At 43.5% G+C, this 16,009-nt stretch overlaps 1 protein-coding gene across 1 annotated transcript in view; it reads right to left on the bottom strand.

Moving 5' to 3' along the window:
• Positions 1–16,009, bottom strand: part of nlgn1 (neuroligin 1) — a 307,922-nt gene that overhangs the window by 28,551 nt on the left and 263,362 nt on the right. The window lies entirely within an intron of this gene.

Raw genomic sequence — 16,009 nt, 5'->3', positions numbered from 1 at the left:
AAATCTCAAGTCAGTGCTTCCTAGATTCCATCAGTATGTGGACTTTGCAACAAGGGGAGAAAACACGCTGGATCTTGTTTACACAAACATCCCCGGCGCATATCGGGCAGAGCCCCGCCCCCACCTCGGCTACTCAGACCACATCTCTGTTATGCTAATTCCAGCATACAGACCACTCGTCAGGCGATCAAAACCGGTTCTGAAGCAGGTGAAAACCTGGCCAGCAGGAGCCATCTCTGCTCTTCAGGACTGTTTTGAGAGCACTGACTGGAACATGTTTAGAGAGGCTGCAACTTACGGCGACTTCACTGACTTGGAGGAGTACACATCATCAGTGTCCAGCTATATCAACAAGTGCACCGATGACGTCACTGTCTCCAAGATCATCATCTCACGACCCAACCAGAAACCGTGGATTACTGCGGAAGTGCGTGCACTTCTAAGGACCCGAGACTCTGCCTTCAAAGAGGGAGATAAGGTGGCGCTTAGAAGAGCGAGGGCTGAACTTTCTCGGGCCATCAGAGAGGCGAAGCGCGCACACGCCCAGAGAATCCACAACCACTTCAAGGACAGCGGCGACACACGACGCATGTGGCAGGGCTTACAAGCCATCGCTAACTACAGGACGACACCACCTGCCTGTGACAGTGACGGCTCCCTCCCAGATGTGCTTAACAACTTCTATGCTCGGTTCGACAGGCAGAACGACGTGGCGGCGAGGAAGACCACCCCTCCTCCGAACGACCAGGTCCTGTGTCTCACTACAGCTGAGGTGAGGAAAACTCTACGCAGAGTCAATCCACGTAAAGCTGCTGGACCAGACAACATCCCAGGCAGAGTGCTCAGAGAATGTGCTGATCAGCTGGCAAATGTTCTCACCGACATCTTCAACATCTCTCTGAGCAGTGCCGTTGTCCCCACGTGCTTCAAGGCCACCACCATCGTCCCCGTGCCCAAGAAGTCTTCTGTGTCCTGTCTCAATGACTACCGCCCTATCGCACTTACACCCACCATCATGAAGTGCTTCGAACGGCTCGTCATGAGACACATCAAGACCCTGCTGCCCCCCTCACTGGACCCAATGCAATTTGCATACCGCCATAACCGCTCAACGGACGACGCCATCTCCACTGCACTCCATCTTGCCCTGACACACTTGGACAAGAAGGACTCACACGTCCGAATGCTGTACATAGATTTCAGCTCAGCATTTAACACGATCATCCCCCAACAACTGATCGGAAAGCTGAGCCTGTTAGGCCTGAACACCTCCCTCTGCAACTGGATCCTGGACTTTCTGACCGGAAGGCCTCAGTCAGTACGGATCGGGAACTGCACCTCCAGCACCACCACACTGAGCACTGGGGCCCCACAAGGCTGTGTGCTCAGTCCTCTGCTGTTCACACTGCTGACTCATGACTGTGTAGCAACACACAGTTCAAATCACATCATTAAATTCGCTGATGACACGACCGTGGTGGGTCTCATTAGCAAGAACGACGAGTCAGCGTACAGAGAGGAAGTGCAGAGACTAACGGACTGGTGTAAGGACAACAACCTGTCTCTGAATGTTGACAAGACAAAAGAGATGGTTGTTGACTTTAGGAGGACACGAAGCGACCACTCACCGCTGAGCATCAACGGCTCCTCTGTGGAGATCGTTGACAGCACCAAATTCCTGGGCGTACACCTGGAGAAGGACCTCGGCTGGTCCCTCAACACCAGCTCCCTGCACAAGAAAGCCCAACAGCGTCTCTTCTTTCTGAGAAGACTGAGAAAGGCCCGGCTTCCACCACCGATCCTGACCACCTTCTATAGAGGAACTATTGAGAGCATCCTGAGCGGCTGCATCACTGTCTGGTTTGGGAGCTGTGCCATATCAGACCGCAAGACCCTACAGCGGATAGTGGGTACAGCAGAGAAGATCATCGGGGTCTCTCTACCCTCTATTGAGGACATCTACACCACACGCTGCATTCGCAAAGCCACCAGCATTGTGGCTGATCGGACACACCCCTCTCACACACTCTTTACACTCCTGCCATCTGGAAAAAGGTACCGAAGCATTTGGGCACGCACATCCAGACTGTGCAACAGCTTTTTTCCACAAGCCATCCGTCTCCTCAGCAAAAAGGGACTGACTGATAAACACGCACACACACACATACACTAACATTATCACTCAGCTTAACTCAAATACCTCAAAACATTGAGACTGGACTGACTAACCAACACAAGCGCAAACACACTGACCTACACCACCAAACCATCGCACACACCAACCTGTAAATGCTCTTTTGCACAATATTATTACTAGATATATTATATATTATTATTTTTTTTGCACTAACTTGTCTTGTAGCACCTTGGTTCCTGGAGGAACGTTGTTTCGCCTCACTGTGTATTTTTAAACTGTATATGGTTGAAGTGACAATAAAGTTGAACTTGAACTTGAACTTGAACTTGAAGTTATATCACCTGCAATAAAAAACAATTGACATTGTTTATATGTAAATTCTTTCTCATGCTGATCCAAAAGAATCCGGTAGTATATCATTATCAATAATATCAGAACACATTAAATTATGATTATAATATGACATGATAACTTTTACCATCAGAGTTGATTACTGTGAGTTTTGTGTTGTCTCCTCCTATTTTACATAGAGGAAATGGCAACTAATGTTTTCTTCTGATAAAGCAACTTATGCAGATATTCCTCATTTTTGATATCAGGTCATTTTCCTGCTTTAAAAAGTCAAATTGCTTTCTTTCCAAGCTCCTTAGACACTTAGATATTTGCTAGATATTTTATAACTACATTATTTTTGCATTAGCAACTTCTTCTCTCTTTTCTCCAACTAATGACAGAGCATTATCTATCTATTATCTGCTTTTACCAATGAAGCTACAGGCTGAAGCTACTTTTAGATGTCTCCTGTGGTCACTTGTTTCATGGCTATCAAAGTTCACTTTTCTTTCACTTTAGCTTACAGATGTTTTTTTCCATTGTAAATGGATATTTATGGCAGATCTTGGTGGATAAAATCCCTTCTGGCTTCGAATCAGGATTATTATGGAATACAAGAAAGCTAAAAAAGGCAAGGCTTATATTCCTCAGGCTGCAGAGGATTATCTGACTTATACCAGTGTTTATTCACATAACATTTATTGAGTTTATTGAGCTGCTTCATACATATGAAAGGGGAAACATACTAAAGCATGGGATAAGTTAGCCAGTCTGGATGATTCATTAGCCAAATTGTGTGACTGTTATTTGCCCAGATTTAAAAATAAAAACAAGTATCTTAATAAATTTAGCAGAAAACACGACGCAGTGTCCCACCTTTATGAAAGGCAGGCACAGGCTCACCTTTCAAAAAATTCTCAAAAAGGCATCCTTCAGAACTTGTTTCCATAAGTTGCGTTATGACAAAATGTGTTTCTTGAGGTCAAATTAGGGCGAGAGATTTGAGACACAAACAAAAATCCCACTCTAATTCTAGAGAGACCATCAGAAAAAACAGGTTGCCAGACCTCTGTCAGGTTCTTCAGACTGTCTGTTCTCATTAGTTGATGCCACCATGCTGAGTGGACCGACTTACTCAATGATCCATTGAAAATGAAGAATAAAACAAAGTACAATGAATCCAGTTCAGATATTCTACAAATACACAGCCTGAAAAAATGCAAAACAATACACAAAAAAAGAAAAAGGAAAAAAAGGAAAAAGTCTTCAAATGTGAGACGACAAACCCAAAACTAATTCTGGGACTGTAGAAAAGAGCAGAGGACGGGTTTAACTTTGATTTGTGATGCCCAACAGATCCAGACTGTCTAGCTGTACCTCTGCTGGGAGGATTTCTTCTGATTAAAAACCATTTGTCTAGAGAAGTGACAGTGGATTTCATGTCAAGAGAAAAGACTCCTACTACAATAGCTATGTTATATTGCTGTCTCTTAGCCTGAAATCCTCTGCCTCCTTCATACCTTTCCTACAGTAGGCCCCTATCGCTTTTTTAGTCAATCAATCTGAGCAGGAACTTGTAAAGAGGTAAAGAAAAAAAATGACAAATATGAAAATATGTAAATAAAAAAGAAGTATGATAATATAAGGTGAGCATTAGCACAAACAGTTGAATAAAATACCATGACCATTTTTTTATTGCCTTCAGTTCTTGTTTTGCCCAAGTGTCACCGTTTTTGTTCTTCTCTGTCTCCTTCTCTGCCACCCACACAGTTTTGCTCTTCATAATCAAAATGTCATTTTGTAGCTCAGCCTCTCCTCTCTCTCCGCTGTACTTCGATGCTCTTGCGCATATCTAGTTATTGATCTGTTCTTCCTCATCACACCGCTGGGCAACTCATAATCCACTTCATTATTCCACCTACGGCATACAGACACACACACTCTCTCAGACACCAATGTACCCACAGGGAGGTGAGCGAGCAAGCAGGCATCTGTGTAGGCACACCCAAAAAGAAGCACCAGATAATTTTTCAATTAAAACTCAAACTCCCACAGACTACCCACCGCGCACTGCAGCTTCCAACTGCGGCCTCGTTTATCAAAGCATGCACAGAACAAGTTTTAAATATGCATACACATGAATCAAACACATGTACACACACTTGAATGGAACGAACATTTATTGATGCCACCACTGTGGGAACGGACATGAAAGAAATCATTTATTTAATTGACTCAATTAGCCCAAATGTAGGAAGGATTATCTTGGAATAAACATTGCAGCTAAAGGCAAAAAGAAGGAGCTTGAGGCTCTGATTAGCACTGATAATTGAAAGGAAGCAAACAAACAAATCAAAAATTGTTCAGCAAAGGAATAAAACCTTTAAAGTACCTTGACTGTACTTACAGCAACACTGAGCAGATGTGTTAATATAATTGTAAGAGGTTCTCCTCAGTAACCACAGAGCTGAAGCGGATTTGGATATACACGTTATTATTTATTGCTTCAGAGCATTTCCTCCGGCCCTGCTCCTTACATATGCAGGAGAGACTAATCAGCAGGCCCACACCAGGCGTGTCATTTTCTCCAACTGATGCCACACTCAGCCATCCTGCCCCACCTCTCCAACCTACACCCGAGCCACAACCATACCATCCCACCACAGTAATAAGAAGGAAATTCATTAATGACGGTAGGGCGAATAAACTGGGTTGGTAATGAAGATAATGGAAAGACATACTCTACTAGAAAACGACACCAACAATAACAACACCAACAACAACCATGTTCACCTAAGGAACAACCAGACACAAACACAATCTAACTAAACTAAACAGTTCTCCCTCTCATATATTTGTTAAACACACTGAGTTATTTCCTGAACCCGTTTTATTTTTCTGCTTCAGTGTCTTGCTGCATCAGCCAGCTTCTCTCATCTGTCCACAGGACACGGTTACAGAAGTGCAAACTTGAAAACTTGAGACTTGCTGTAGCTTTTGTTAGCTTGTTAGTTTGCTTTCTCGGTTGTTGAGCGCAGGATTCCCTGAGTGGTGCCTTCCATTAATACCACACCTATAAGGAGTTTTCCTAGACTGTAAATGACTGTAGATGACAAGATGGCGCCGAGTATGGCAGCCTCGTCGCGAGCTCCCCCAAGCAACAGCTTTTTTCTGTGTTTAATTTTACTTTTCCTTCATTTTTTCGCGAGTAGCACATGTCTCCTTGTGTACGACCGACAAACCTTACTGGACATAAAAGACGGTCTTTCTTATAACTTTCCGGAGTTCAAGTTTTGCAACACGGACGCTCCGTTTGCAGACCCCCCATTCATCTCACCTGAGACGCCTTTGTTCTCTGGCCCTGGAGGCCGCAAACGCCGACGCAGAGGGAGAAGATCTGGCGTTCTGGTTCGACTGAGACGGCGCACTAACAGACCACCGTTACCCAGTTTATTACTGGCTAATGTGCAGTCTCTGGAGAACAAGCTGTGCGAGCTTCGGGCACGGATCTCATTCCAGCGAGAGATGCGGGACTGCTGCGTGATCTGCCTCACAGAAACCTGGCTATCGGACAAGGTACCAGACTCCGCAATACAACTATCGGGGTTCTCCGTGCATCGCGCGGACAGGTCACAGGATCTTACTGGGAAAAGCAGAGGCGGTGGTGTGTGTTTCATGATCAACAACAGCTGGTGTGATTATGCGAACGTGCACCCGGTCAAATCCTTCTGCTCACCGGACCTGGAGTACCTGATGATTAAGTGCCGGCCATTCTGGCTACCGAGGGAATTTACAGCAGTGATTATTACGGCTGTTTACATTCCCCCACAAGCCGACACTGACCGTGCACTCAGGGAACTGTACAGCGCGATCAGCAGCGAGGAAACCGCACACCCAGAGGCAGCGTTTATCACAGCCGGAGACTTTAATAAGGGAAACCTGAAGAAAGTCTCACCAAAACTCCATCAACACATCCTTTTTAACACACGTGGAAACCGGCTACTCGACCACTGTTACACCTCTTTCCGGGATGTGTACAAAGCCCTCCCCCGCGCCCCATTCGGCCAATCAGATCACTGCTCCATCCTGCTCCTGCCCGCCTACAGGCAGAAGCTGAAACAGGAAGCTCCAACCCGGAGGGCGGTGCACTGTTGGACGGACCAATCGGAGTCTGCGCTGCGGGACTGTTTTGATCACGCGGACTGGGAAATGTTTCACGTGGCCGCCAGAGACATTGATGAGTACACAGACTCAGTCTGTGGATTTATCAGGAAATGCGTGGAAGATGTTGTCCCATCCAGAACAGTTAAATCCTTCCCAAATCAAAAACCCTGGATTAACGGAGATGTTCGCGCGGCACGGAACACCGCCTTTGCCTCCGCGAACACATCGGACTACAAACACGCACATTACCAACTCCAGAAGACGATCAAAGCAGCCAAACGTGAGTACAGGGACAGGGTGGAGCAACAGTTTGACAACCCTCGGAGTATGTGGCAGGGACTAAACACGATCACAGACTTTAGAGGGAAAACCAGCACACCGCAGACCACGGCCTCTCTGTGTGAGGATCTAAACGTATTCTACGCTAGATTCGACGCAGCGAACACCATGAGACCGGACAGTGTGCGCACCGCGGATGACGTCAGTGCGCACACTGTGTCTGAGGAGGATGTGCGGAAGTGCTTCAGGAAGGTGAACGCGCGCAAAGCTACTGGTCCGGACGGGATTCCCGGCCGCGTCCTCAAGTCATGCGCGGCTCAGCTGGCTGGAGTGTTCACACACATCTTCAACCTTTCCCTCTCTCTGTCTGTAGTCCCAGCCTGCTTCAAAATGGCCACCATCGTCCCTGTACCCAAATCCTCCACCATCTCCTCATTGAACGACTGGCGACCTGTAGCCCTGACCCCCATCGTAAGCAAATGCTTCGAGAAGCTGGTCAGGGACTTCATCTGCTCTGCACTACCCGACTCACTGGACCCTCTACAGTTTGCATACCGCCACAACAGGTCCACTGATGATGCCATAGCCCTGACACTACACACTGCCCTGTCACACCTGGAGAAGAGAGACACGTATGTGAGAATGCTGTTTGTAGATTACAGCTCAGCATTCAATACCATCGTTCCCTCGAAGCTGGACAGGAAACTGCAGGATCTAGGACTGAGCAGCTCCCTCTGCAGCTGGATCCTTAGCTTCCTGTCTGACAGACGCCAAGTGGTCAGACTGGGCAGCATCACCTCATCCCCCATCACACTGAACACTGGTGCTCCACAGGGGTGTGTACTGAGCCCTCTCCTGTACTCACTCTACACCTACGACTGCACGGCCACTAACAGCTCCAACATCATTGTGAAGTTTGCGGACGACACTACAGTGGTGGGTCTTATCACCAACGGTGATGAGACGGCTTACAGGGAGGAGGTCAGCGCCCTGACCCACTGGTGTCAAGACAACCATCTCACCCTCAACGTCGCAAAGACAAAGGAGTTGATAGTGGACTTCCGGAGGTGCAGAGAAGTACACACCCCCATCACCATCAACGGCGCTGCTGTGGAGAGAGTGAGCAGCTTCCGGTTCCTTGGAGTACATCTGGCTGAGGATCTTACGTGGTCAGTACACACAAACAAAACAGTGAAGAAGGCGCAGCAGCGCCTCTTCTTTCTCAGGAGACTGAAAAGATTCGGCATGAGCCCCCGCATCCTCAGGACCTTCTATCACTGTGCCATTGAGAGCATCCTCACTGGATGCATCACCACCTGGTATGGCAACAGCACCGCCTACAACTGCAAAGCTCTCCAGCGAGTAGTGCGGTGCTCTGAACGGATAATTGGAGGTGAGCTTCCCTCCCTCCAAGACATCTACAGGAAGCGCTGCCTGAGGAAAGCGGGGAGGATCATCAAGGACTCCAGTCACCCCAGCCATAAACTGTTCAGACTACTTCCATCAGGAAGGAGGTTCTGCAGCATCCGGTCCCGTACCAGCAGACTGAGAGACAGCTTCTTCCACCAGGCCATCAGACTGCTGAACACGTCATAGACACCTCAGCTTCACTACTGGAACTTTAACATTATGCACTCCACACTGTATATAAATGCCACTTGTTTTGCACATATTCAACTCTGTATATTTTATATATTTTATTATTATTATTATTATTTTATTTTATTTTTTTACTATTTAATTTGTAAAAATGTGTATACACACACACACACACACACACACACACGTAGGAAAATATTTAGTATACACATCCAGAAATGCATACACTATTATATATTGTACATATATTTATTAGTTTCAGGTTGGCCATTCTTGTATTTTGCTCGTTTGTGTTGTTGTGTTTGCACATCTCTGTTGCTTGTGGGGCTCGCACACAAGAATTTCACTCGCATGTGCTGTGCCAGTGTGCCTGCACATGTGATGTGACAATAAAAGTGATTTGATTTGATTTGATTTGAAAGAGGAGCAAATGCTTTATCAAATTGTAGAGTTTTTTGTAGGTGTTTTAGTCAGAACTGTGGACCATTTTCCACAGTTTTTGGATCGCACATTTTGCTCCTCGTGTAATATCTAGGCTAGAAGCCCCAATTTAGCTCTTCACCACTTGTTATCTTATCATAGAGTGGTGAATATGTACATATTTAGAAACCCTTCTATAACACTTTCCAGTACTGTGTATGTGTCACGGTCCTGGGTCTCCTGACCCAGCGTTTTTAGTTCTTTGTGATTTTTGTATTATTGTACTTGTGTGTGATTTATTCTATGGCTTCTAGTTTTGATCCCTTGCCCTTCATGTCTCTCTGTGTCCCCTCTGTTCTGTGTAATTGTGTGTCTTTGCATGTTTGAGTTTCTTGTTTTCTGTCACTCTGCATTGTGCATTATGTTCTCATGGTTGGTTTTTTGTTACTCTCTCTAGTCTAGTCTCTTGTGTTCCCAGCTGAGTATTTCCCTGTGTATTTTGGTTCTTAGACCTCTGCCTTATGGTTTATGTCTCTGTATTTCTTAGTTGCTGTCTCCACTGTGTCAAGTTCGCGTCTCTGTGTGATACTTCCTGTTTTACTTTGATGGTCCGTGTCTCATGTAAATGTGTCCTGCTTTGCTTGTCTCGTCAGTCCTGATTTCTCCCAGCTGTGCCCTCCTTCTGTGTCTCATTCCCCTCGTTACTTCCCAGTGTATCTAAACCCTGTGTTTCTCTGAGTCAGTGTCGCGTCGTCCCTCATGCTGTGTGTGGATCTCCCTGTGTCTCCCTGTGAGTTCTTAGTTTATGGTTTCCCAGTTTAGTCTAGTTTTGTATGTTTGTTCTACCAGCAAATAAAGCTGTGTTTTGAGTTCACCTCCCCGAGTCTGTGAGTCCTGCATTTTGGGTCCAACTCCTGCCTGCCGCACAGCGATTCATGACAGTATGTCTATAAAGCTTTTCCCAACTTCTCCTAACTAGTAGTCTCAGTGATTGAAGTATGGTTCTTTTTCTTGAGAAGAGCACACATCTTTAATCAAATATTGTTTCCAATTCTGTTGTCTTTAACTGAAACACCTGATTTCTCTAGTAGTTTTTGAAGAAGTCATCAAGGTTTACCAAATAATTATAAAATACAGAGAAACCTCAACTGTTTTGTAGCATTAGTTCATCTAATATGTAAAATGAAAACAAATAAAAATACATAAACAGTTTTATTCATTGCAGAAAAACAACACATTTCTATTTCTCAATCAAGCCGTCTATTTTACTTTGCCCACAAGCCTTGATAATTAATAATATAACACACTTTAAACATAATAAGAAAATAAAACAAATTATTTATGTTGAGTTCGGGTTGGAATAAATCAACACTGTGGTCTTTCCTTACATGTAGGGCTTCTCAGGGCCCACTTACTTAAAATTACATGAAGAAAATATATTTTGATCCTTTGCTTAAAGTTAATAAGTCATTTATTTTCTACTGACTTCAGATACTGCTGTGTTTACACCCTGGCTGCTAGCTGCTGTCCAGATATTATGTTTGTTTAAAGCATCATGCCGCATGAGTGGGTGGTGGGTCTACAGTTCCACGTGAACAGAATGTAAGGTGCCATCGAGGGAAAACCTCCACTAATTGGAAGGTCTATGGTTTGATGCCTTTAGAAAGTTTAACTGCTTTGTGTTATTGGTTCATTCTTTTACACTCGTCCATGTCAAATATCAGTGTGCTCAGGTTTAACTACTGTGTGTGTGTGTGTGTGTGTGTGTGATACTGAAAGCAGTTGTGTCTGTGGCCTGTGTGTGGTCTAAAGTGCTTTGATTTGTAAATAAGACAACAAAAATGCCTTATTAAAGTGCAGCACGTTAACTTACTAGTTTATGATGGGAATACAATGTTCCAACAAAAAAACAAACAACATAAGTAAAAACGGGGGCTTATGATAAATGCTATTCCAGAATTTGATAGGTGTGTAGATGGAATTTACATATCATGCTGACACGTTTGGCACTAGTGGAACAGGGTCAACCTGTGATAAGGCTTCAGTTGTCATTGTGAAAGCAAAAGTTTTTCTCTCAAATGTTGATGAGTTTATCCTGCATCTAATGCTTCCTCTGCTCCTGCAAAACAGAGCAGAACCAGAACCATATTCACATATTAATTAAGCATGGCCTATCTCATCATAACCCAACAGAGGCATCTTTTATTCATCTGTCATATGGTTGGCATGTTTGCAAACAGATGTGCACAACAAAACCAAGCAGACTTCAGGTTTTTGCAGATTTGGTCAACAGATTACGGAGCAGAATCCACAAACGACAAACATTCTCCATGTGCTGCATGACAAAGGTTCATGACTTCATGACAAAGGTTTCCTTTTTGCAGCTCAGGCTGAAATCAAACTGTTTTTACAAGTGTTCTCAATCCACCTCAGGGCCGATAGGATCTTGCCACCTGCCACCTGCTGAGCTTCTCTCCATTAAGCTGCCTTTGATTATTTGGTCCTTCACTTCAAGTGGGTGACAACTGACACTTACAGATTCCCGCTGATAGCCCTGCTTTCATACACACCTCACACACAGGTGTCAGAGTACCTTTAGTGCCAGGTGGTTGCCATAGTTGCCGCATCATTTGCACGTTTGTTTGTCTGTCTTTGAGGTAATGCGTTATGCATGTGTGGTTTTTCCAGCTGATTGTTGGGTTTAACCTCTAGAACTGCAGTTGACCACTTTTATGCTCCAATTCCACCAATAGAAACCGTGTTCATTATAACATTAAAAATAATGATAGTACATGAAAACGGGTTATTTATAGGCACTTTGGAAAGGTGAGCATCTGCTTTGTGTGGCAGGTTTCACAAGTGAAGAGGAAAATCCCCTCAGAGCACACAGGAGTGATTTCGCAGCTCAGACATCTGGTATGAAATAATAAAAACTTATTGACGTGCTGCAGTCTGCAAAGATCCTATGCCATAAGAGAGGCAGCTCACTCGGACTGGCTGATATCTGATTTTTAATTCAAGACCAATATTGGCAAATCCATATATCAGTCTAAGCCAAACACAAAGCCACGTGCACCCACAAGGTGGGGGTGGGGGATCAAGCGCGCACACACACACACACACACACACACACACACACACACACACACACACACACACACACACACACACACAGATGGGGAGCAGATTTTGTTGTTTTGTCTCAGAAAGAAGGAGCTGTGAGGCTCCACATGGACCTGTCAATGAATACGAACTCAAAGATGAGAACTCACTGTCGGATTCCCTATGCATGCTGGGAAAGAAAGATTGGAGCACAGAGAGAAAGAGGGTGGTGGGAATGCGGGGGACACTACAAATGAAGGCTCAGACACTAGGACAGATAGAGCGAGGGTGTGAAAGGACGAAGAAAGAAAAAAGAGAGATAGACGAAGACATATGGAGGGGAAGAGGAGGCAGAGGAGGCAGTGTGGTATCTTTGGGGACTTGCTGTCAAACCTCTCTAGGTTTGTGAGCAGAAAAAGAAGCAGCTTCACACACACACACACACACACACACACACACACACACACACACACACACACACACACACACACTCAAAGACACCAACAGCAGGTCCACGCAGATTGCACAAACAGCACTCAGCAGCACTCCCATGAGGCTTTGCTTTAGCCCAGACATCACCTTATCAAGAATGAAATGTTGAACATTCACTGAATTGATGGGCAAAGAGCGTTAAATATCAAAGCAGCGGTGTGTCCAGAAGAGCATTAAAACGCCAAAAACGGTCCTGTGCCCAGTCATGACTGGGCACAGGGATTTCCACAGTAGTTATGTGACTTTTTAAACAGCTGGTTTTCTTTACAGGTCTTCATCAAAAATAACACGATTGTTATTGGTTTCTTTAATTAAATAACAATAGTTTTCAGTAAGGTGCATTTGTGTGCATAGACCCTTTTAAGTTACTCTTGCAATTTTTTTGTTAATGATGGAAACAACAAACATTGTGGCCCAAGAGTTGTATAACAAACTTTGCAAACTCCTGACAGACTTTACCAAGTTGCCAGTTTAAAAATAAAAGATCATCAGTGCACACTACTATTTGCTTATTTCTCTTTTTTTAATGTTAGGCTGTTAGAATGAAAAATAGGTGAGTTTACCTCTGCTCTATCTCACTGTACCAATAAATTCTTGTGTTTTAGGGCTGTAAAGGTTTGTCTTCTCAAGCACTCTCAAGACATTTTGTGGCATAAAATATGTAAATAGCGATATTTCAGTTAAATGTTCTGTCAATTTTAAGATCCAGCTCCAACAATCTGATTATGTTGAGGTGTGTTTGGTTTGGCTTTGGTTTGGTTACATGTAGACATAATATCAATATTTATTTAACAATATGAATGAAAATTAGAGGATGATACATTAATTTTACTCTTCATTTTTGCTCAGCCCACCTTTTGGATCAATGACTGTGTACACCTGAACCACGACTGATTTCACAAAGACACTTTGGGTTAGACTGGTCTTAATTTTGCTTATACATTCTAATGCATGTGGAACTATTTCACATTAAAAAGACTGACTAATCTACAGATTTAATAAACTGACAGGCTAACTAAGACAAGACATGTAACTCACTTGGCTATTTTTTTTGCTTTGTGCAATAAATGTAGAAATTTATTTCAAGTATATTTGACGTTATTTCACATTTTTGAATAAAACACTTCTTCTGGAATGGTCAACTTTCTCTACATGTGTACTATGGCTTTCCTCTGGCCAAGGAAGCAGTGAAAGTGACTCTTTGAAATTGTAACTTTTTTGTCTTTAAATTGATTGCTAACCTAAAAATAACCTTCAAAAATTCAGTTCAAATCTTTAGAATACCTAAAACAAGACACATTTGCCTGGTGTTGCCAGGTGTTTGCACCCAATTGAGAGGGGTGATTTGAAGAATAAAACCACACAGAGATAATTAATGATAGATTGGTTATTGTATTCATATTTATTTATTTATTTATTTGCTATATTTGATTTTTCCCAAATGAGTCTTATTGGGTAGGGCTTGTTTACTGCTTATAGTCTTGAGGCAGAAAATAAAAGCTAATATGCAGAAAATCACTCAAAGTGCTCTCTTGGCTACTTTTAACATTTTAAGAAGTATAATAACACACTTACACACAATAGCAGGGTAGACACACAAATACACAGACTGATGTGCCGGCTTCTCGCAGGGAGGGCAGTGCAGGGCCATTAGCCTAACACTTAGACACACCATGTCTTATAGGCCGTGAATGACAGACAGTCCTCTGTGTGTGTACATGTGTGGTCATCGGTGAAACCAAGAACCACCATAAAACTGGGGTTTCAATAACACATTTTCCTGAAAGAGCACACAAGGGGCTCTTCAACGACCCACAGCATCTCGGTGTGTGTGTAGAGGGATTGTGTGTGTATTCTGGTTACAGTCACTGTGGGGGCCATAACAGTCTCAGTGCCTCGGCATCATGAGTAAACTGTGTAGAAGTGTAGCCAAACAAACACACCCACATCCACCCTCAAACACAAGCATCCACATACACCGGGTAGATATATGACCTCAGGGTTAGATATAAAGGGCTCGTCTCGGTGATGTATAGGCCAAGGTCTGGGTCATAGATCTAATGGACAATAGAATGGACCTTGGTGTGCATGCAAACATTTTCTGGCTAAGGCTGAGAACTGGCTAATGTCAGCCCATGATCTCCTTCTCAGCACTTGCACACACATACACGTGCATACTGGATCTTTTTGTATTTCCACGCCATGTCAGTCATTTGACACACTGACATGTTGTACCATGGTGTAACCGGCTGTAACTGGTGTACAACTGGTTATTTTTCAGAGTTGTGCAGCATCATCGAGTCCTCTTGCTCCAGGCGAGCCATCTGCTGGATCTGACATGTGAAATCCAGGCAGATAATCCACTCCTCAGTGTTTCACTATACTTCGAAGAGCACATTTCAGATGTTACAGGCAGCTGTTGAAAATTGCTTTATGAAAGAACCTTTATCATTACTTGAGAATGTGTCTTCAACTGTTATTTTTTTGTAAAAACCAAAACTTGAGTGTAAAATTACTGCTCACAAAGTGGACCTTACTAAGTAAATGATGTTTTACTTCCTTGAATTGAAGTTAAAAGCCATAACTTTATTCTAATAGGCCCGTATCTTGTATAATATTTTCTTCCTGCTGCTGTATTTTCTTTTTTTTTTTTTACCATATGAGACTGAATGATCCCATTTTTCCATATACATTTGTTTAAAACTGCTCTGTGACTTCACTTTCTCTGTGTTTAGCCACTGTTTATAGCTTAAGTAAAAAAAATAAAATTCTTAAATATCTATTCCGCTCATGTGCTCATGTCTTAAACAGCTAACTTGAGATTGTCAGATATAAGAGGTAGGATGTTTCATTCACCCAGTCACTCTTTCACCAGCATGTCTCATTAAACTCTTGTTTGTTCACTGCAGGCCTACATATTCAATTCCTATTAGTTTACAGCCAATCCACTTCCACTGACTTCAATAACACACACTGGTTGATAAGGGAGACACTTTTCAAGCCACATGCCAAGGCAAGCAGACAAACAAAATAAACAAATCCATGCAGGGAGAGGCATGAAAGTGCGTATGTAATTCCTGTAATGGTTATTCATTCACTGTAAATGACTGTCAGGCTTTTGATCAATCAATCACAATCAATCAATCACGTGAACAAAATGCGTGATGTAGTGCTGAGTAACGGAAAACTATAAGTCTACTACAGATTGCAGAGCTTATAGCAATTGTATCAAACATTAAATTGCAATAGGCCTGCTATGGGCAAGTCCAGGTGGGAGGGGAGGGGAGCCAGATGCCTTCTGCCAGATCACATGAAACATCTCAGGTTCATCTGGTATCCAAGATAATATTCATCTCTCTGAGTTATCAAATCTTCACTATTAACACAAGGAAAGATTCATTGTTGTTCTTCATGGCTACCAAGCACTGCCACAAAAGTCTCTTCAGCGTCTTCTGTTTGTTATAACTATGACTATTACCATGT

The sequence above is a fragment of the Rhamphochromis sp. 'chilingali' genome (genome assembly GCF_963969265.1).
Source record: "Rhamphochromis sp. 'chilingali' genome assembly, chromosome: 3".
Taxonomy (NCBI): Eukaryota; Metazoa; Chordata; class Actinopteri; order Cichliformes; family Cichlidae; genus Rhamphochromis; species Rhamphochromis sp. 'chilingali'.
The sequence above is the reverse complement of the archived record's forward strand: the minus strand, read 5'-3'. Positions and strand labels throughout refer to the sequence as shown.